The 23,487-nt window shown below is 47.3% G+C and overlaps 1 protein-coding gene across 23 annotated transcripts in view; it reads left to right on the forward strand.

Annotated features, from left to right (window-relative positions):
• The window catches only part of LOC139756152 (neuronal acetylcholine receptor subunit alpha-7-like), a 586,121-nt gene that overhangs the window by 119,836 nt on the left and 442,798 nt on the right, over window positions 1-23,487 (forward strand). The gene's annotated exons all lie outside the window — the stretch shown is intronic.

Genomic DNA, 23,487 nt, shown 5'->3' on the forward strand with positions numbered 1-23,487 from the left:
AGCACGTGGGTAAGGTTATTGATCACGAAGGTACGACCCTTGAGCACGAGGGTATGGTTATTGATCACGAAGGTACGACCCTTGAGCACGAGGGTACGACCCTACACACCCTTCCCTCAATCAGAGTCTGACAGACACTTGAGTACAGGTAAGAGTTCACCCGGACCAGTCAACACTGTGGCTGCCGTGACGTCATGGAATGCTGAGTAGAGGTAGATGTGTTCGTGTGTGTCAACTGAGACGTCATGGGTGAAGTGCACGAGTTGTTAGCGTGCGTACGATGCAGGCGAAGCCACATTCTCTAAATCCTTCACCCCCCCCCCCTCCCCCCGCCAACACCCTAACCCATCTCGCTAGTGTTGAGTGCCATAGTGTCTTCCACTGTGAAAGCACCTTGATGCTTGCTATTCAGTTCCTCACATCCCCTCAGTCTGATTAGCTCTTCTCTGATTTGACAATCTACACCTGACGAATGTATGAGAAAGTTTTGCATATACTCTACTGCCTCGTCTACACCATTCTTATCAAAGTCTCTCGGTTCCTCCTGTCTTGTGTTCCTTCGTTCCTCCTGTCTTGTGTTCCTCCGTTCCTCCTGTCTTGTGTTCCTCCGTTCCTCCTGTCTTGTGTTCCTCCGTTCCTCCTGTCTTGTGTTCCTCCGTTCCTCCTGTCTTGTGTTCCTCCGTTCCTCCTGTCTTGTGTTCCTCCGTTCCTCCTGTCTTGTGTTCCTTCGTTCCTCCTGTCTTGTGTTCCTTCGTTCCTCCTGTCTTGTGTTCCTTCGTTCCTCCTGTCTTGTGTTCCTCCTTTCCTCCTGTCTTGTGTTCCTTCGTTCCTCCTGTCTTGTGTTCCTCCTTTCCTCCTGTCTTGTGTTCCTTCGTTCCTCCTGTCTTGTGTTCCTCCTTTCCTCCTGTCTTGTGTTCCTCCTTTCCTCCTGTCTTGTGTTCCTCCGTTCCTCCAGTCTTGTGTTCCTTCGTTCCTCCTGTCTTGTGTTCCTTCGTTCCTCCTGTCTTGTGTTTCTCCGTTCCTTGCGTTCGTCTTCCTTACATGGGGGTTTGCTAGCATGAGAGTCGACTGCATCCCCGCCAGTGCGCATCTTGAAGCTCACTTGTTGCTTTTATTTTTTGGCATTCATCATTACCCCTCCCTACCCTCCTGCTGTGGCTGGAGACACGCATGTCCCTCGCTGCATCCCCGTAGATGGTAACCTCACTCTACAACACCTTGCTTTCCCGGCGGCTGTACCCCATCTACGCTGTCGTAGAAATTTAAGTTCTACGTCGTCTTCCATGATCTCATCTCTCCTCAAGTCAGTCCTGTCTCGTCTCTGATCTTCTTTAGCATCTTCTCTCCCACATCGTCAGACTCGAGCATGACACGATCACTTTATGGAGTCTGTGTTGTATAGTGATTCAGTATCCGCCACGCTTGTCTGTATGGAGACGAGGTAATGACTGGAACAGTCTCTTGTCCTAGTGTGTTCACTGACGTGTGTGTGTGTGTGTGTGTGTGTGTGTGTGTGTGTGTGTGTGTGTGTGTGTGTACCATGGGCTTCCTTCCTTCCTGTCTGTGTCACAATCATTTCCTCGTCTGGCTTCAGGAAAATTCCTTGGCTTGGTGCATACACGGGGTCCGGCTGGCTGGCTGGCTGGGGGTGGGTGGCTAGCTGGCTATCTGGCTGGCTGGCTGGGTGGGTGGCTAGTTAGCTGGCTGTCTGGCTGGCTGGTTGTCTGGCTGACTGGCTAGTTAGCTGGCTATCTGGCTGGCTGGTTGTCTGGCTGACTGGCTAGTTAGCTGGCTATCTGGCTGGCTGGCTGGCTGGTTGTCTGGCTGACTGGATAGTTAGCTGGCTATCTGGCTGGCTGGCTGGTTGTCTGGCTGACTGGCTAGTTAGCTGGCTGGCTGGTTGTCTGGCTGACTGGCTAGTTAACTGACTGGCTGTCTGGCTGACTGGCTAGTTAGCTGGCTGGCTGGTTGTCTGGCTGGCTGGCTGGCCCAGGGGCGGCAGAAGCCTCCATCGGCCCGTCAATAAACAACAATAAGCGCGTGGGTCCAGCGGCTACTGAACTGGATGGATAGTGCGGCCCACCACCGGCCCACCACCGGCCCACCGATACATATTGCAGAGTGTAGGTTGCGAGGGGGAAGTGGGGATGGGATGGGAGGCAACTCTCCCGGCTCCCACGCTGGGTATCACAAGGAAATTTCCGAGTGAGAGTACTGGGAGTTGGTGGGAGTTGGTGGGAGTTGGTGGGAGGGTGGGAAGGTGAGAGTTAGTTAGTGGGAGGGTGAGTTACTGGGAGGACTGGGAGGGCGAGAGGACTGGGAGGGAGAGAGGACTGGGAGGGAGAGAGGACTGGGAGGGCAAGAGTACTGTGAGAGTTGGAATACTGGGAGAGTGGCTGGGTGAGAGTAGAGAGAGTGTGACAGGGTGAGAGTACTGGGAGAGTAGCGGCGAGGGGACGGACCCGCGCCACCATGGTACCCGGAGAGGTCAAAGGTCATTGCCCTCACTTCCTCGGTCAAATTCTTGTCTTTTTCCATTTTCTGTTTCCTTTATCATATCTATTTTTTTTATTTCTATTTCTAGGATTGTGTTCTTTATCTTCTTTCTCTCTTTCCTTTCACCTATTTAGTCTTGGTTCCTCCTCTTCCTCTTCATCTCTTCCTCCCCTTCTCCACACTTACCTTCACCAAACTTCTGTCCAAACCACACTAACCACAAGCACACACAACCCCCCACTCCCCCCGACTGGTCAATCCCACACTGGCTACACCCACAACCCCACCTCCTTGCCCACAAACAGTTCAGTAATGTATAGAATTTTGTTTTTGAGTCGGCGCGTGCAGCTGAGGCCCTTATCAAGGCCATCCCATTAACACTATGTATGTATGTATGTGTGTGTATATATATATATATATATATATATATATATATAGTGTTAGATGAACAGCTGGGTTGACTGTGGACCGACTACGGCAACCAGGGTTCGAACCTATACTCCGCTCAACCCTGGACGGCATGTGAATGCTTCACGGTCAGGAACGCTAACCACTACACCACGGAGGTCCATTATAATCTTGAAATAAACTTTTTGGCTTCTGCATTTTCCATCTAGTTAAAACTCATTTTTCCATCTAGTTAAAGCGCACATGTTTCCATCTAGTTAAGACGCATTATTCCATGTTAAAATTCATTTTTCCATTTAGTGAAAACGCATTTTTCATCTAGTTAAAGTCCCATTTTTCCATCTACTTAACTCACATTTTTCCATCTAGTTAAAACGCATTTGATGAGTGGCTCAGGAAGGGCTGGTTTACAAATGCCTCCATGCATCTTCTGACGGGATGTGCATAAGGAACACGTTGCCTTCACTCACACACTGCGCTTTGACCTTTAAGGAACTTGCATGTGACCTCATTCAGACTCTAGAACACGTGGGTATAGGTCAAGGCGTGTGACCTGAGCCCACGACATGCAGCGGGGGAGGAGCAGGTGGGGGTCAATGGTCTTCCCATGTCACATGAGGTCCCAATTTGACCTCTGGTGACCCAGAGGTCAGGTGTCTGTGTCACGTCTCGTTCAGACGCGCACGAGAGAGTTTTACACTCGTGTTGCCCCATAGATATGTACACACACACACACACACTCGCCATACATTCCGAAATTGAGTTGTGGGTTGTTGTTGCTGCTCGCTCCTCAGACATAACGCAGGGATATCCGCTGTTCTTTCTCTGTGTGTTTTGTTTGATCTGGCCTGGAGAATTATTGAGGACCGTAGGTTGTTCTGTGTGTGTGTGTTTTTTTTTTTTGTTGGATCTGGCTTGGAAAATTACTGAGGACCGTAGATTGTTCTGTGTGTGTTTTGATTGATTTGGCTTGGAGAATTACTGAGGACCGTAGATTGTTGTGTATATGTTTTTTGTTGGATTGGCTTGGAGAATTACTGAGGACCGTAGATTGTCACTCCTGTTAGGTTAGCTCTGTGCAGTCCTCAGGGATACTTGTATATGTGAGTAGTCTGTTTCGTCTCATGCTCGAGGCCTGTAACTCTGTAGTTTGTACGTTACGTGAGGCTTGTAGTTCTGCAGTTTGTACATTACATGAAGCCTGTAGTTCTGCTGTATATACGTTACATGAGGCTTGTAGTTCTGCTGTATATGTTACATGAGGCTTGTAGTTCTGCTGTATATACGTTACATGAGGCTTGTAGTTCTGCTGTATATACGCTACATGAGGCTTGTAGTTCTGCTGTATATACGCTACATGAGGCTTGTAGTTCTGCTGTATATACGCTACATGAGGCTTGTAGTTCTGCTGTATATACGCTACATGAGGCTTGTGGTTCTGCTGTATATACAGTCTTATCAAACCTTAGTGTGTTTATGTACGTAAAAGTACTTACAAGATCTTGCCTGATGGCAGGACTAGCGCGTAGTGCTCACCGCAAGGAAAATGTAGCGTTACGAGGAACAGGCCATGTGGGGGTTAGGTGTTGTCAAGGTAGAAAGGAAAGAGGATTACATAGGCCAAAGGAGCGACACTTGACAGCCACTGAAGTGCTGGCTCTCTGCGCAGACGTCACTCGAGAGAGAGAGAGAGAGAGAGAGAGAGAGAGAGAGAGAGAGAGAGAGAGAGAGAGAGAGAGAGGAAGTGAGATATCATAGATAAGAGAGCGGCAGTTAGCTCTCTGTGGGGGAGGAGTGATGAGAGGGGAGGGGGTTGTCTCTGGAACCTAGGGAGAGGTGAGAGAAAAGAAAGGAGGAGGAAGGGTGGGTGGGAGAGGGAGAGGTGGTTGGGAGAGGGAGAGGTGGTTGGGAGAGGGAGAGGTGGGTGGGAGAGGGAGAGGTGGGTGGGAGAGGGAGAGGTGGGTGGGTGGGTGGGCCACAGAGACCAGGGGGTATCGACCAGAGTCACCCCGCAAGACGCTACATAGATCACGGGGAGAGGGGAGGGTACCTGGTGGCTGGGAGAGGAGAGTGAGAGGGGAGGGTACCTGGTAGCTGGGAGAGGAGAGTGAGAGGGGAGGGTGGCTGGGAGAGGAGAGTGAGAGGGGAGGGTGGCTGGGAGAGGAGAGTGAGAGGGGAGGGTGGCTGGGAGAGGAGAGTGAGAGGGGAGGGTGGCTGGGAGAGGAGAGTGAGAGGGGAGGGTGGCTGGGAGAGGAGAGTGAGAGGGGAGGGTACCTGTGGCCGGGAGAGTGAGAGGGGAGGGTACCTGGTGGCTGGGAGAGGAGAGTGAGAGGGGAGGGTACCTGGTGGCTGGGAGAGGAGAGTGAGAGGGGAGGGTACCTGGTGGCTGGGAGAGGAGAGTGAGAGGGGAGGGTACCTGGTGGCTGGAAGAGGAGAGTGAGAGGGGAGGGTACCTGGTGGCTGGAAGAGGAGAGTGAGAGGGGAGGGTACCTGGTAGCTGGGAGAGGAGAGTGAGAGGGGAGGGTACCTGGTGGCCGGGAGAGGAGAGTGAGAGGGGAGGGTACCTGGTGGCCGGGAGAGGAGAGTGAGAGGGGAGGGTACCTGGTGGCTGGGAGAGGAGAGTGAGAGGGGAGGGTACCTGGTGGCTGGGAGAGGAGAGTGAGAGGGGAGGGTACCTGGTGGCTGGGAGAGGAGAGTGAGAGGGGAGGGTACCTGTGGCCGGGAGAGTGAGAGGGGAGGGTACCTGGTGGCTGGGAGAGGAGAGTGAGAGGGGACGGTACCTGTGGCCGGGAGAGTGAGAGGGGAGGGTACCTGGTGGCTGGGAGAGGAGAGTGAGAGGGGAGGGTACCTGGTGGCTGGGAGAGGAGAGTGAGAGGGGAGGGTACCTGGTGGCCGGGAGAGGAGAGTGAGAGGGGAGGGTACCTGGTGGCCGGGAGAGGAGAGTGAGAGGGGAGGGTACCTGGTGGCCGGGAGAGGAGAGTGAGAGGGGAGGGTACCTGGTGGCCGGGAGAGGAGAGTGAGAGGGGAGGGTACCTGGTGGCCGGGAGAGGAGAGTGAGAGGGGAGGGTACCTGGTGGCCGGGAGAGGAGAGTGAGAGGGGAGGGTACCTGGTGGCCGGGAGAGGAGAGTGAGAGGGGAGGGTACCTGGTGGCCGGGAGAGGAGAGTGAGAGGGGAGGGTACCTGGTGGCCGGGAGAGGAGAGTGAGAGGGGAGGGTACCTGGTGGCCGGGAGAGGAGAGTGAGAGGGAAGGGTACCTGGTGGCTGGGAGAGGAGAGTGAGAGGGGAGGGTACCTGGTGGCTGGGAGAGGAGAGTGAGAGGGGAGGGTACCTGGTGGCTGGGAGAGGAGAGTGAGAGGGGAGGGTACCTGGTGGCTGGGAGAGGAGAGCGAGAGGGGAGGGTACCTGGTGGCCGTGATAGGGGAGAGAGAGGGGGAAGGTACTTGGTAGCCGGGAGAGGAATCGGATGGTTCAGTCACTAGGGAGTCAGATGGTTCAGTCACCGCTGAACTAGATGAATCCTCCCGTTTTCTTTTCGTACTGTGTAGAATCTTAATTCTGCTCTGAGGCGAACTACTTTCTCTTCGAAGGGATAGTTAACATATGAAAGGCTGTGCTAACTGAGTGGTTGGAAGCAGTACCATAAATACGTTTAAGACTTGATAAAATACTTGAATCCAAGTCCACCACTTGACATTATTTGCTCTTCCTGAGTCACAATGATAATATGCAGATTATCTTCTCTGAATTATCTGCATGTCTTCTAATCTTTATCACACTAATATCTAAAGTTTTCTGTTATCTTCCTCCACTATCACACACAGCCGGGACACGACCCAGTGATCTGTTGGTGTTTGAATTGCTTTATATTTCTCGCTGGATTTATTGTGGTTCTTTTAGGCTTTCTTGGTATTTCTAGTGTAGTTCTTTTAGGCTTTCTTGGTATTTCTAATGTAGTTCTTTTGGTCTTTCTTGGTATTTTAGTGTTTAGTTTTATATTTTTGTAGTTCCTTTTGTGGTATTTTAACGTAGTTCTTTTAGTCTTTGTGGTATCCTATGTGGTATTTAGTGTAATTCTTTTAGACTTCTGTGGTATTTCTAGTGTTCCATACACCCCAGTTTTACTTCTAGGTGTTTCTGAATTATCTATGGATAGTTCAGTTCATCGTAAGCTGCTGGTGGTCATTTACACCATTAACATTAAATCTATATTCCTGTTTGTATACAGTTTACACCGTTTCCTACATCCACTCTCTAGCTTCTCTCATTTTGAAAGTTCCTACTATCATACCGCCCATCATTTGGCATGACAGTGCTGTGTCATCAATGTGCTATTTGAATTCAAGCTTTTTTTCATCTGTAAGGACGAGGAGAACTCAGACATCTGCTTCACCTTCTCTTTCTTCTATCCTCTTGGTGGGCCATTGTATGGTGACGCCGCTACGCCAACATCAAGACATTTTTACATGGCCTTCTGAGATGCCCTGTACGGTGTGTGTGTATTGGTGCTACTGGAGCCATTCCATGGCCGTCTGGAACACAGCTGTGGTCCAGGCCAAGCTCGTCTCTTTAGTGAGGTCTATGGCTTCTGGCTGATGGAACTTTTTCTCTTTTTTTTTAATGAAATTGTTTAGATGGGGGAGGGTTGGTTGGCTCCACCTGATCGTGGTGATCAAGTTCCGTGTCTCTCTCGTGAGATGTCATCCTGCCTCATCAATTATCACTTTTCGTATATTTCTCTATAGGTGATGGCAATCTCCTCATGTTTATCATAGATTCTGTTCTATTTCTATTCTCTCTCTCTCTCTCTCTCTCTCTCTCTCTCTCTCTCTCTCTCTCTCTCTCTCTCTATATATATATATATATATATATATACGTATATTCTTGAATCATTTTCATATTTTTCTGCTACATGTAAAGACACCAGGCTCGGACTTCTTGCTCTTTGCTTTGAATGAATTCTTTCTCGTGCTTTCCATTTCTTTCTCTTCATTCAGACTCTGTTCTCTCTTTTGAGATCCCATTATTTCACTGTCATCAGTTCTTGTTTCTCTTTATATTTTTCCTCTCTTCCAGCTCTTCTGTCCTTTTCTTTTTCCTTCTTTTTTTCCTTCCTCTTCCATTCTGTTCCCCCAATATTATTTTCCTTTTGAAGTGGTACTATTCTATTACCTATTTGTTAAATCTTCGCAAGATTTTTTTCACATTCTGATAAAAAACCCTCATCCCACTTCAGGTGTTCACTGAGATCATTAATCACATTCTCCTTCGTCGAAAACGGAAGGTCGTTTTGTTCATTTTGCAAACACATCCTCCATATCCTTTGTTGACTTCATCACTAACCCATCTGATGTCTTAGCTCCATCCATAATTTCATGATCTGAAAGACTTGTCTCTGCAACTTCAGCATCATGTGAAGTTCATGTCATTTGTAAAAAAGAAACAAACAAAAGTAAGTTCAGTTGTAAAGTTATATTTTTTTGGTGTATGATTAAATTGGATCAGGTTCCATGTGTCGCATCGATTCACCATCTCTTCTTTTCATATGTTCCCTTTTTTTTCTCTCTTGATCGATAATTTACGGTCTTGTATCAACGTCTCAATCCATCTGGTCTCCTTCTTGCTCTTACGATTAAGCAAAATATACATTATAGTCTGTATGTACTACTCCCGTGGTGTAGCTGTTAGCGTTCTCGACCGTGACGCATTCACGACACCGCCCATGGTCGAGCGGGGCATGGGTTCGAATCCTGCGGCAGTCTGTCCACAGTCAACCCAGCTATTCATCCATCTATAGGGGTTAGTCGATGATATGGGTGCAGAGATGGCTTCTATTAGGGGTTCAATTATCTGTCACGTCTCGGTAAACAAAAAATATCTATTCTGGTTTAGGTAAACATATCTATTCTGCTCTTGTAAGAATTTCATAAAAATTCTATTAACTTATTTCCATATGGTTTGCCTTTCTATATGGTTTGCACATCATTATATTCATAGAACATATATATATATATATATATATATATATATATATATATATATATATATATATATATATATATATATATATAAAGATGCTCAGAAGCAATCAGGTCACATTTCTCAAGATCAGTATCCATTAATGACTTACTGTTTTCCATATACTTGGTCATAAGGCCATAAGATTCGAGTCCAAAGGCCCTCGTCAGCGTCCAGTTACTTGAAGACCATTTGCGATGGATGGTCTCATGTTTAATCCAGGTCTTCGTCAGTCCTGGGTTCTACATATAGCATTACATCGATAACACTGATGTATATTATCATATAATCATCATTAGTATCGTTAATGATCCTGACTATCGGTAGTGTGTGTGTCTAATGAGGCAGTACATTCTAGGCTTAGGTAGTTAAGATATTAAAGTTCGGGCCATCTTGTATGCATTATCTTAAAAATGGATTTTTCTTGTATATTTTTTTCCTATCTTCTTGGTAACCACAATTTTACCTGGGCCTCCGCTCGTAACATTGACGAGGCTGTGTAGTTTCTCATCCCTACGAAGGGCGCCTTGCCTTTCTGTCAAAAATATCTGGTCAAAAAAAAAAAAGATAGAAAATGCAATGATTTTGACTTACCAGTTCTGTATATACTTTCATGTATGTTATACCAGCATCATGATCGATTGGCTTTTGTATTCTTTCTCTCATAGTTTCTATCATCTTTTCTTTAGTGATGTCTTTGTCTACTCTGCCTGATTATTCTGCTTTCCATTTTTGTTTGGTACATGATAATCTGCTTGGTTCCAGCGAGAGAGAGAGAGAGAGAGAGAGAGAGAGAGAGAGAGACAGAGAGAGAGAGAGACAGAGAGAGAGAGAGACAGAGAGAGAGAGAGAGACAGAGAGAGAGAGAGAGACAGAGAGAGAGAGAGAGACAGAGAGAGAGAGAGACAGAGAGAGAGAGAGACAGAGAGAGAGAGACAGAGAGAGAGAGAGACAGAGAGAGAGAGAGACAGAGAGAGAGAGAGACAGAGAGAGAGAGAGACAGAGAGAGAGAGAGACAGAGAGAGAGAGACAGAGAGAGAGAGAGAGACAGAGAGAGAGAGAGAGACAGAGAGAGAGAGAGAGACAGAGAGAGAGAGAGAGACAGAGAGAGAGAGAGAGACAGAGAGAGAGAGAGAGACAGAGAGAGAGAGAGACAGAGAGAGAGAGAGAGACAGAGAGAGAGAGAGAGAGAGAGAGAGAGAGAGAGAGAGAGAGAGAGAGAGAGAGAGAGACAGAGAGAGAGAGAGAGAGAGAGAGAGAGAGAGAGAGACAGAGAGAGACAGAGAGAGACAGAGAGAGACAGAGAGAGACAGAGAGAGACAGAGAGAGACAGAGAGAGAGAGAGAGACAGAGAGAGAGAGAGAGAGAGACACTTTAGCTGATATTGGAATGAAATATATAATTTTTCACAGTTCTTGTTGCTTCTCTGAACAACAAGTGACCATGAAAGACGACCAGACATCTCTGGCATGAAATGTGTGAGTTGAAGTTAAAGAAATTCTTTTCCTCGTATGTATATGAACACCAGAGATATTTGAAGACATTCCATGAGTGACCGTGATGTGAGAAGCAAGGCCCCGAGAGTCTCTCTCTCTCTCTCTCTCTCTCTCTCTCTCTCTCTTGAAAACTTAGTGTTCTTAAATACTAGAGTATGGAGAACACACATTGATTGATTAAAAAAAACTCTCCAATCAACTAGTTGAATGATAATTATCATGCAACATACCAAAGATAAAAAGGTTCTTTACTGCTAAATGTAATCATAACTTTGAAAGGGGATAAATCGTAGTAATATTTAATAGAAGCATTGATAGATGGGATAAAACAGTCCATGGTAAGCTTGGGTTTGAGAGTAATAGTGTTCGATGCGCGTGTGGTGGGCGGAGAGGAACAGCACTGTAGATCAGGCGAGACGTAGGGCGAGGCGTGCGTAATATGCCTAGCCTTAGGGTAAGGGTCAGTCGTAGGTACTTAAAAGTGGGTAGGTACCCACTTACCTACTCCAACACCCACCTACACCACCCACCTACCTCCTCCACCTCTCCCCGGCGAGAGGCAAGGCTTCAGGAAACATCCTAGATGGTAAATGTCTCACGGGGGAAATAAACAGTTTCCTTGCCCCAGATGGGGGGAGGGGGGTGTAATATGCCCCCCCCCCCCCCCCCCCCCCCCCCCCCCCCCCCTACACACACACACAGTCTTCGTCCGCGGCGCGCACGAGGCGCAGGCGTCCGGGAACGGCTCCTGCAGGGACGAAGAGGAGGAGGAGGGGAGAGGGGGAGAAGGCATGCAGTCGGTGTGTGTGTGTTGATGTGTGGCATAGAGCATGCATAGAGAATTGGGGGTTTTCATGTCCTTTGAGCCACAGAACCAGAGATGTTCGGTGGGGTGTTGGCACAGACCAGGTGACTGTATTGCTGTGTGGAGTGGATGATATGTGGAAAGGAGAGGGTTGGGGGTAGGGGGAATTTACGATTGATAATTGAGAAATTTACTTTAAGCAATGATGGATTACTGGCGGTACGTAACGAGGAGAAGGGGATGGCGCTATCTCTAACCTGGTCCCATAAGTGTCAGGTCAAAGGCCTGACTGTCATACCAAAGGGTCGTAGCTTCGTCTTCAAGGGTCGTATCGTCGTGGTCGAGGGTCGTAATGACGTGTTCAAGGGTCATAGCGCCGCGTTCAACCTGTGGTCCAGTTTAAGGGTCGTATTGTCGTGTTCAGTAGTCGTACCGTCGTGTTGAAGGGTCGTAGCGCCACGTGTCGTGTTCAGGGGTCGGACCGTCGTGTTTAAGGTAAGACCCGTCGAACACGACGGGACGACCCTCGAACACGACGGGACGACCCTCGAGCACGACGGGACGACCTCCGGGTATTATATCCTGGCCTGGTCGTGTCGTCGTCCTCAGATATCGTTTTCATTGTGCTCAAGTGACATAACTGTCGTGTTGAACAGAGTGATACAAAAACATATCACACGTAGTGACATGCTCAAGTTTTGACACACTCTACTTCACTACCAAGATAAATTACAGTATATATATATATATATATATATATATATATATATATATATATATATATATATATATATATATATATATATATCAGAGGCAGTATTAGGTATCATATAAACAGATGGAGATTACAGGCAGTAATGAGGATGAAAATTAGATATATAAACAGAAGGAATTTTTGAAAATATGTAAACAGATGAGGAAAGTTTCAGAAAACGGGAATATTTCAGACTTCAGCCAACACACAGATCAGTGTAGTTAGTACTGGAGACACGAGTGTGTTATCGCTGGGACATCATCTGGGGAGCAGATGGCCAGGACCAGAACACACTGATGAAGATAACTCCAGAGCCATGGTGGCGCCCCCACCGGACGTGGGTTATCTTGCTTCTATGAGGCTCTTATCGCGCCACTTGTTTGTCTGATCTTAGTATAAAGTGCCAAGATAGCTGGAGGAGGGAGGTGGAGGAGGGAAGGGGACCTTATTTACATCCTTCTGTAAATGAGAACTTCCACTCTTGTGTTGCTAACTATACAGGGATTGATCGTTTGAGTACTGCCTCTCTTTCTCTCCTGGGAGAGCCAAGTTGTGGGATTCTAACTGCCAGCTTTTTGTCTTTCCTTCCTTCCCTCAGCCTTCATATCCTTGTCTTTCCTTCCTTCCCTCAGCCTTCATATCCTTGTCTTTCCTTCCTTCCTACAGCCTTCATATCCTTGTCTTTCCTTCCTTCCCTCAGCCTTCATATCCTTGTCTTTCCTTCCTTCCTACAGCCTTCATCTCCTTGTCTTTCCTTCCTTCCCTCAGCCTTCATATCCTTGTCTTTCCTTCCTTCCCACAGCCTTCATATCCTTGTCTTTCCTTCCTTCCCACAGCCTTCATATCCTTGTCTTTCCTTCCTTCCCACAGCCTTCATATCCTTGTCTTTCCTTCCTTCCCACAGCCTTCATATCCTTGTCTTTCCTTCCTTCCCACAGCCTTCATATCCTTGTCTTTCCTTCCTTCCCTCAGCCTTCATCTCCTTGTCTTTCCTTCCTTCCCACAGCCTTCATCTCCTTGTCTTTCCTTCCTTCCCACAGCCTTCATCTCCTTGTCTTTCCTTCCTTCCCACAGCCTTCATCTCCTTGTCTTTCCTTCCTTCCCACAGCCTTCATCTCCTTGTCTTTCCTTCCTTCACTCAGCCTTCATCTCCTTGTCTTTCCTTCCTTCCCACAGCCTTCATCTCCTTGTCTTTCCTTCCTTCCCACAGCCTTCATCTCCTTGTCTTTCCTTCCTTCCCTCAGCCTTCATCTCCTTGTCTTTCCTTCCTTCCCACAGCCTTCATCTCCTTGTCTTTCCTTCCTTCCCTCAGCCTTTATGAGTCATGTCTGTAAGCACATGAAGACCTCATCTTCATCACCTCCTCATTCTTTTCTCTATTGTTGTATAGTCTTATACCACCTGATGTTGTCCCACGATTAGGGAACGCCCTCACGATTGGGGAACGCCCTCACGATTGGGGAACGCCCTCACGATTGGGGAACGCCCTCACGATTAGGGAACGCCCTCAAGATTAGGGAACGCCCTCACGATTAGGGAACACCCTCACGATTGGGGAACGCCCTCACGATTGGGGAACGCCCTCACGATTGGGGAACGCCCTCACGATTGGGGAACGCCCTCACGATTGGGGAACGCCCTCACGATTGGGGAACGCCCTCACGATTGGGGAACGCCCTCACGATTGGGGAACGCCCTCACGATTGGGGAACGCCCTCACGATTGGGGAACACCCTCACGATTGGGGAACGCCCTCACGATTGGGGAACGCCCTCACGATTGGGGAACGCCCTCACGATTGGGGAACGCCCTCACAGTTGGAAACGTGTGTGACATTCTTGTGCCAAATTACATTCACTTGCAAGTTTGTTCTAAAGTAATTTCTCATTTTCAAAGACGATAATTTTGTGGAATTTATAAGTATCATAGATTAAGGGAAAATAAAGCTGAACCTGGCAGAAGTTAAGCTGACCCTAGGAGAAGGTAAGCTGAACCTGGCAGGAGATAAGCTGACCCTAGGAGAAGGTAAGCTGAACCTGGCAGGAGATAAGCTTACCCTAGGAGAAGTTAAGCTGAACCTGGCAGGAGTTAAGCTGACCCTAGGAGAAGTTAAGCTGAACCTGGCAGAAGTTAAGCTGACCCTAGGAGAAGGTAAGCTGAACCTGGCAGAAGTTAAGCTGACCCTAGGAGAAGGTAAGCTGAACCTGGCAGAAGTTAAGCTGACCCTAGGAGAAGGTAAGCTGAACCTGGCAGAAGTTAAGCTGACCCTAGGAGAAGGTAAGCTGAACCTGGCAGGAGTTAAGCTGACCCTAGGAGAAGGTAAGCTGAACCTGGCAGAAGTTAAGCTGACCCTAGGAGAAGGTAAGCTGAACCTGGCAGGAGTTAAGCTGACCCTTGGAGAAAGTAAGCTGAACCTGGCAGGAGATAAGCTGACCCTAGGAGAAAGTAAGCTGAACCTGGCAGAAGTTAAGCTGACCCTAGGAGAAAGTAAGCTGAACCTGGCAGAAGTTAAGCTGACCCTAGGAGAAAGTAAGCTGAACCTGGCAGAAGTTAAGCTGACCCTAGGAGAAAGTAAGCTGAACCTGGCAGAAGTTAAGCTGACCCTAGGAGAAAGTAAGCTGAACCTGGCAGAAAGACAAACTGAATCTTGCACGCAAAAATATTCAGCTTAACCAGACAGAAGTCAAGCTGAACTTACACATTCTAATCTAATGAACAAGTACCAAAAAAATATAAGCCTATTCTTCATACAAACGATTATTAATTCGATGAATTACATGAAATTCAGAAAGAAATTGAATATTTACTCTCTGGCAACTTAGGGAAGGTCCGGTTGCCAGAATAGCTTCAAAGTTCGACTTTAGATGAGACGGTGAACCTCGCTGATTCGAGCAGTTCGAACCACACATTGTTTTGGTCGTTGCTTAAAGGCCAGAGTCGGGGGAGGTCCAATATGCGCGTCGCTCTTATTGATCTGCATCATTGGGTTTAGCTTTATTGGTTCGTTTTATTGCTTTAGAATGATTGGGTTATATGAATTGTGTTTTGTGGAGGCCCTACGCTATTTCTGTAGACCCGGCCACACGGAGTGGGGGGGGGGGTATGTAGGGGGGGAGGGGGAGGGACGAATTAGTCTCTGGTTCCTCCTCCCCCCCCCCCCTCCACACACACACACACACACACACACACACCGCCCGACACACCACCCTCGAGAAGTATGCGTGGAGCATTTATTATTATTGCTAGTATTATTATTATACGTATATCCTCGTCTTGGTTCACTTCATTTAAGTGATTGTGGAGATCGAAAGAAGACGGTGTGTGTGTGTGTGTGAGAGAGAGAGAGAGAGAGAGAGAGAGAGAGAGAGAGAGAGAGGGTGGGTGGGTTGGTGGTAGGTGTGAGAAGGGGGTCCCACTTTGGGATGTTTTTTAACCTGGGGTTTGGGATGGCAAGAGGAATCGTGTTGTGGGGGTAATATTTTTATTCTTATATAGAATAAGGGAAAGCTAACTTCATAGTCTCTGTATATGATCATAATTTTCGCATATTATATAATTCTTCACTTCAAGTGTTCTGCCAATCTCTTGCCTAAACCTTCTGGAACATTTTCATAAGACATCGGAAGCAATTATACTCGCTACACGTTCGAAAACAATTGAAAAGAAAAAAAAGTGTGTGAATATTTGCCTGAAATAATTTCCTAACAGTTTCAGTGTATAGGGCGTGGGGAGGGGGGGGGGGGGTAGTTAACACTGGAGGGGTAGGTAACTAACACTAGGGGGGGAGGGAGGTAGTTAACACTAGGAGTAGGTAACACAAGGAGGAGTAGTATACACTAGGTGAGGTTAGTTAACACGAGGTGGAAGAACTCAACACCAGGGGGAGGGAGTAGTTAACGCTAGGGGGGAGTCGTTAATATTAAGGGTGAGTAGTTAACACTAGGGTGAGTAGTTAACGCTAGAAGTAGTAGTTAACACTAGGGGGATAACTCAACACTAGGGGAGGGAGTAGTTAACGCTAGTAGTGGTGGTTAACACTACGGGGGAGTAGTTAACATCCCGGACCCCCCATCCCCCACTCTGCCTAATGAATTGGAAACGTTTATGAAATTGGTTTAGATTACAAGAAGTGGCTATTGGAATGCTTCGTGTCTTATCTAGTTATTCATTTAATTATTGAAATGCTTCGTGTCTTATCTAGTTATTCATTTAATTATTGAAATGCTTCGTGTCTTATCTAGTTATTCATTTAATTATTGAAATGCTTCGTGTCTTATCTAGTTATTCATTTAATTATTGAAATGCTTCGTGTCTTATCTAGTTATTCATTTAATTGAAATGCTTCGTGTCTTATCTAGTTATTCATTCAATTATTGAAATGCTTCGTGTCTTATCTAGTTATTCATTCAATTATTGAAATGCTTCGTGTCTTAGCTAGTTATTCATTTAATTATTGAAATGCTTCGTGTCTTATCTAGTTATTCATTTAATTATTGATAAACTTTATCGTGAGCTGCGCTTTGAGAACTTTGTGTACAAGCTTGATGTACATATATCCAATGTTGTCATCTTGGTGAGGGCGAGGCTTGAAGCGGAGCCACGCTGGCAGCACCCGAGACTACCTCATTTGCATACAGGTACACACAAGGTGTACTTGCGTGAGACTTGACCACAAAAGATGTCATGGTTACGTCTTGTTACCATTTGTTAGCGGTACCTCCGTACACTATCATTGTGGTGCCTCCGTTGGCTGTCATGATCGTCTTACCTCCGTACAGTCATCATCATGGTACCTCCGTACTCCGCCATTGTCGTGGTACCTCCGTACACTGCTATAATCGTGGTTCCTCCGTACACTGACACCGTCGCTGTGCCTCCGTACAGTGGATAGGACATCTCGTTTTCTTTGTCGTCTTCGTCGATTTCCCACATCCTCTCTGGAGACGTGTTTACGTTATCAGTAAGGTGTTTGCGCACAACAGTTACCCCTTATCACCGCCCATTCCTATCGTCTTATCCAACCAGCCTTAATGAAAGTTCCTTAATGAGTTCGTAATTAGTCGATCGCTTCCCATTTATGTATCACTCTGCGTTCATTAATTGATTCTCATCATCCAATCACTTTATAGGAGTTTTCATTAGCCAATCACTTACCGTATACGTATCTGATTGGTCCAATAAATTGCTTCGTATCATCCAATCGGCTTCCGTGAGCCTATAATATATATATATATATATATATATATATATATATATATATATATATATATATATATATATATATATCCTCGACTTCAGTATACTTCATCCAGTGTTATGCGCATGCACTGGGCCCAGTGGTGTGCGCGCGCGCGCGCCTACACCCATGCATGGGCCCGCACAACAGCAGTTACCACTGGCTAATAGATATATTGGAAGCCATTTATTCTATATAATGGAGCGGGGGGGGAGGGGCTGGCTGGCTGGCCCGACACACTGGAGAAGTGGTATATCCTCTCCAGTGGGGGAAGTTATATGAAGTGGGATTTTCCTTGGTGTCTAATTACCTTTATTTTTGCAGTTCGAAGAACAAGACTGGAAAAAGATGATGTCGCTTTGAAAGCAGTGGAAGAGGAGGATATCAAAGCAAAGGCTCTCTCTCTCTCTCTCTCTCTCTCCTCCACTCCCTCCGGCAACACGCCGGACGGGAACCGGGTTGAAAAAGAAATACCTTGCAGGACTAATATGCCTGAAGGAAATCTATAGGAAAATCAGATAATTGGTAATCTGTTACTTCGCCCCAAACTTTGACGTTCCATTATACAATATTTATATCAACCCAGAGGTATGAACTTGTGACCTTTGGGTACGTCCGTACGACCCTTGAGCACGACGGTACGACCCTTGAGCACGACGGTACGACCCTTGAGCCCGACGGTACGACCCTTGAGCACGACGGTACGACCCTTGAGCACGACGGTACGACCCTTGGTTGCGGCTTTTGACCATTTTTTTTTTTGTAAAAATACTCTTCCTTGTGTAAATATGTTTACAAGGAGAACTTATGTCAGCATTTCCTGGCTGTAAATATGAGATGGGGGTGATAACTTTTACGGTCCCCTTAGGGGGGGGGGGGTAGGTGTTGCCTGGACTGGGGGAGAAGATGGTGGTGATGAGGGTGGCGGAGGCGGTGTTGGTGATAGCGCTGGAGGCGGTATTGGTGTTAGTGGTGGAGGTGGTGTTGGTGATGGTGGTGGAGGTAGTGTTGGTGATGGTGGTGGAGATGGTGGTGGAGGTAGTGTTGGTGATGGTGGTGGAGGTAGTGTTGGTGATGGTGGTGGAGGTGGTGGGGCAAGTTTCATTGGACATTGAGGAACTATTAAGAGGTAGAGGGATTTGGAGAGAGAGAGAGAGAGAGAGAGAGAGAGAGAGAGAGAGAGAGAGAGAGAGAGAGAGAGAATAACATTTGTAAGCAGCCAAGTGTGCATTCATCTGCTGACCTCCACCCACCACTCGCCAGCTGACCCCCACTCGCCTGCTGACCCACTCGCCTGTGCGTCATCTCTTGAACACGAAGAACAAGAACACATAACCTGCAGGTCTACACGAGCGATAGTGATAATAACAAACGTATGACCTGTTGTGAAGAACATACACGTTCACATCAGGTCACCACAACAACAGTCCCGCCGCACCCATCCCCTTGACCCTGCCCTTTGACCTTTTGACCTGGGAGCTACAGCGAGGCTGTGATATAACGATAACAAACCGTACGTCAAATTGCATCGCCTTTGCTCTCTTGCTTCCACTCCTAACCCCCCCCTCCCCCCCTTTAACCTCTTAACACCCCTTGACCTCTTGACCCTCTCCCTTGACCTCTTTACCCTCTCCCTTGACCTCTCGACCATCTTCAGTGACCTCCTAACCCCCCTTTACCTCTTGACCCTCCCTTGACCTCCTGAACCTCCTCCCTTGACCTCCCGACACACCCCTAGACCTCCTGACCCACCTCCCTTGACCTCCTGACCTCCCTTGACCATCTGACCCCTCTTGCCCTCCTTTGACCTCCTGAACCCCCTCCCTCCACCTCATAACCCCCCCCCCCACCCCCCCGACCAATGACGTTTGGACTTTGAGAAAACAACTCAGTATGGTGAGGGTGTATGCCACGGTCGGCCCTCCCGTGCCGAGATTCGAACCCGGGAGACATCATAGTCTGTGTGTCGCGTAGCCACGACCCTTATGTGCCCTACACAAGCTAGGTCGATTAACTAACTCAATCTGTTTTCCAAATGCTAATAGACAAACACAGATTGCACTTAGAAGAAAAACTCTAGCACAAACTCTGAGCAGCAAAAGGTAGAAACACAAATGTTCCTAAAAGAAAAATAAGATCTCTCTTTTTTTTCCTCCCCCTCAAACCAGTAACTCGTGATAGAAAACGGACGGGTGGGGCGTAGGGGACACTTAAATGAAGTCAATGAAGCCGCGAGGGGAGGTGGAGCTTCTGTCTTATTGAACTTCCTGCAAGATGCAATCGGGGAAGTGGCCGTGAGCCTAGCTTTATGTGTTCGGCCGTTTTTTTTTTTGCAACCTCTCTCTCTCTCTCTCTCTCTCACACACACACACAGAGGTTAGACTTAGGGCAAGTTTCCACGTATATTTCTCTTTCTTTTTGCACACAGGACACATCAAGTCCTCACGTTTCACTTGGCGTGGTGTGGTTAATTCTGAATCGTATCCCAGTATTATGAGAACAAGTGATATGAATAAGACTTTCATTAGGACTTTCCCTTTTCCCTCTGTCATCCTCCTCCTCCTCCTCTGATCTCTTGACGGGGATGAAGTCTGTTGGCGTGGGTATATCCCAGTTTGGGTTGTCCTAATGAAAAATTGAAGGGGGGTTGACGTGGTTTCATAAAGATCTGTGAACCGTGGTTCGAGTCTTGGGTACTGGACCAGAAGGACGTGGTATAACACACACTTGGCCCCCAAGCCTATATGTAATCCATGGGATTTGGTCCATATGACCCCCATCAAGATATCCTGTAGGGTCAAGGAGGAATCCTTCCATATCCTACTGTGTAGGACGACCTCCCTCCCCTCCCTCCCTACTCCTTCAGTCTCTCCTGCCCTCCTCATATAAGAGCATGGGATGTGGGAGGGGCGTGTGGGATGTTGGGACATCCCAAGTCGTAAGATTACACTCTATGATTCTCGCAGTTCTCTTTATACTCGTTGATAAGATGCCTGTAAGAATCTCGAGAGGGAGGGGGAGAGAGGGAGGGGGAGAGAGGGAGGGGGAGAGGGAGGGAGGGAGGGGGAGGGGGGGGAGTGAGAGGGAGGGGGGGAGTGAGAGGGAGAGGGGGAGGGGAGGGAGAGGGAGAGGGGGAGGGAGAGGGAGAGGGGGAGGGTGAGGGAGAGGGGGAGGGTGAGAGAGAGGGGAGAGAGAGAGAGAGAGGAGAGAGAGAGAGAGAGAGAGAGAGAGAGAGAGAGAGAGAGAGAGAGAGAGAGAGAGAGAGAGAGAGACTCGTCATGGTAAACGTGCTTTGATCTCGATGACCAACTGCTCGTTACCGGAGACCGCCATAAACTGGGTCACCTCAGGTCCAGTCCAGTAAGCGAACGCCTCAGTATTGAATTAAGGGCTTCAGCAGCGTGCGTGCGTGCGGCGGGCGGCGCTCCCTGGTGGCGCAACCAGCAGTTCCCCTGCCTGGCCTCCCCCCCTCCCCCCCGGTTGAAGGGGGGGAGGGAGGAAAGACTAGCAGCCTGAGGAGGGGGGACGAGAGAGAGAGAGAGAGAGAGAGAGAGAGAGAGAGAGAGAGAGAGAGAGAAGATCAAGGGGAGAGAGAGAGGGTGGTAAAGAACAAGGAAGAAGAGTGATAGATGATGAAATATAGGGAGAAGTGTAGAGAGAGTATATGATGAAGGGTTGAATTACAGATGAATATAACTAACTGTAAACAATTGACACGTCTCTTCAACTTCACCAGCCATGGAGCTGACTACGTGACAGCCAGGAAGATGTTCGAGTGGTTGGATACGTCTCAAGGTGTTCGAAAAAAAATACTGGGGGACACTTGGTCACTTGCACGCTCCCTTGGGGGACACCTGGTCACTTACACGCACCCTTGGGGGACACCTGGTCACTTACGCGCCCTCTTTGAGCCAGGAAGGCAAGCAGGGAGGAATTTGGGGGTTTAGAGACGTTGGTGGAGGGGCGGGGTAGACATCATCTTAGGGGGAAAGTTGGATAGAGTGGGATGAGGTCAACAAGGATAGTCAACGTAAGAGACTAGAGAGAGAGAGAGAGAGAGAGAGAGAGAGAGAGAGAGAGAGAGAGAGAGAGAGAGAGAGAGAGAGGGAGGGAGAGAGAGAGAGAAGCTGGACAGAAACGTACTGCAGTGAGAGATGGCTCTTGTGGGGTGGTCTCGTAGGGGTGTGGCCAGCCCTGGGCGAGGGGGAGGGAGGCTGTATGTGTGGCAGCGGAAACGAAGAGCTTTGTGAGACAAGGAGGTAACTGAGCGAGTCCTTCCTTCTAACCTTAGCTTCCGAGGAAACTTTTGTTCTCTTTCCTCTCATTTTTTTTTTTTTCCCCAAAGGAAGGAACAGAGAAGGGGACCAGGTGAGGATATTCCCTCAGAGGCCCAGTCCTCTGTTCTTGACGCTACCTCGTTGAGGCGGGAAATGGCGAATAGTATGAAAGATATATATATATATATATATATATATATATATATATATATATATATATATATATATATATATATATATATATGTGTGTGTGTCTGTCTGTCTGTGTGTATTATTATAGTTGCTCATGACGGGGTCCCATCTCCGCTATCAAACACCTTCTTAAACTTCTGTATGTTGTCCACATTCACTAGTTCCTAAATCAGTTAACTCCATTCATCCACTTATCTTGTACTACATAAATACTTCTTCACATCTTTTTGAACAAGTTTCTACCTGCATACCGTGGTATGGTCTCTGGTTGCTGAATCCCTACATTTTTCGAAGACTTGCTCTCTGTCTGCATTGTCAAGATGAGCTGAAGGCTTGAATACTGTGTGATCAGGTCACCCCTCACTCTACTCTCTTCTATGGGAGGGAAATCTAAGGCCTCTAGTCCTTTCCTTGTAACTCTGCTTTCGTGGTTCTAATACCTTTGTTGATCAGTTCTGGATCTTCTCTTTTAGCTCTTATGTGTTTTTGAAGTGTGGTGACCAAACCTGAGAAGTTTGACCAAACGTAGGATGTGGACAGCTGGTTGACTCTTTCCTTATCCATATACTTGAATGCTACACAAATATCTGCCAGCAGACGGTCGATCTCTTGATATTCCCACAATGTGCGACTCTGACCGCAGGTTAGGGACAGTGCCAACTCCCAAGTTCCTCTTGTGCAAAGATTACTACAACTTGTAGCCTGTTAGATGATAGTCACACTATTGCATTCTCCCAGTGTCCCATCCTCGTCACTTTACAGTTATTCCGGTGGAATTTTGATAACTATGTAAGACCAACTTAGTAAAGTTTTTCAAGGTCCTCTTGTTAAGTTTAGGAAATCCTCTTCGCCCTTCACCTCCTCAGTGACTGCGTCAATTGTAAATATATTCGCGTAGATCAAGAAGAGTTATGGTACAAGAATATACCACTGTGGCATTCCACTGGTGGCCTTCACCCATTTCGAGAAGGTTTCTCAGACATTCGTCCTTTGTTCCCTTTCACGAAGATAATCCATTGAAGGAGTCTCCCTCTTTTTACTTTCTGGTAACCCAGCTTCTTAATCATCCTTCCATATGGCACGGTGTCAAATGCTTGCCGTCAGTCTGAAACGGAGCTCACTTTCTTGTAGAAATCTAAGAAGTTTATTACTTGTGACCTCTCACGACCACAGCGCTATCTCTCAGGTAATTTTCGCCTCTGTGGAAATTCATCCATTCGCTTTCTATTCTCTCTGCCACAGACGTAAACACCACACTCATCAGCGACATTTTGAACAGTATTTCCGTGATTTCTTAATTGCATCTACCATGTATGGGTCAACATTGTTTTGGTCGTCTTTTGATTGATGCCTTTTCTCGATGTCTCTGTGGTTTTCTAAAGCCTCATTCCCATCACATCTCGCTGGTCTTGGGGCCAGAACGTCTTCCGCTGCGAAAACACGTTTGATCTTATCAATTATTTCCTCACATTTTCTTTACATCAGTTTACTAAAACCCCGTCAGTCTGAATCCCTTATCCTGATCATCTGCTCTGTAAATGATAGTAATTTACTCTTGATGAATTTATAGAAAAAATTAGATTACCTTCTGCCTCGTCCATGATATTCTTTTCCAATTTTTCGTTTCGTTTCCCATCCTTATCTCTTATCTCTCTCTCTAGTCGTTCCTTGTTCTCTGATACCTTACTGATACTACTACTGTATGTCTGTCTGGCTGGCTGTCTGGGGTGTAGCCTGCATCACAACACAGCACGAAGCTCCTTAGCTTTATGTCGTCTGTTATTGAACCCTTCCTTCCCTCTGTCTC

Source organism: Panulirus ornatus, chromosome 20 (genome assembly GCF_036320965.1).
Source record: "Panulirus ornatus isolate Po-2019 chromosome 20, ASM3632096v1, whole genome shotgun sequence".
In the NCBI taxonomy this organism is placed as follows: Eukaryota; Metazoa; Arthropoda; class Malacostraca; order Decapoda; family Palinuridae; genus Panulirus; species Panulirus ornatus.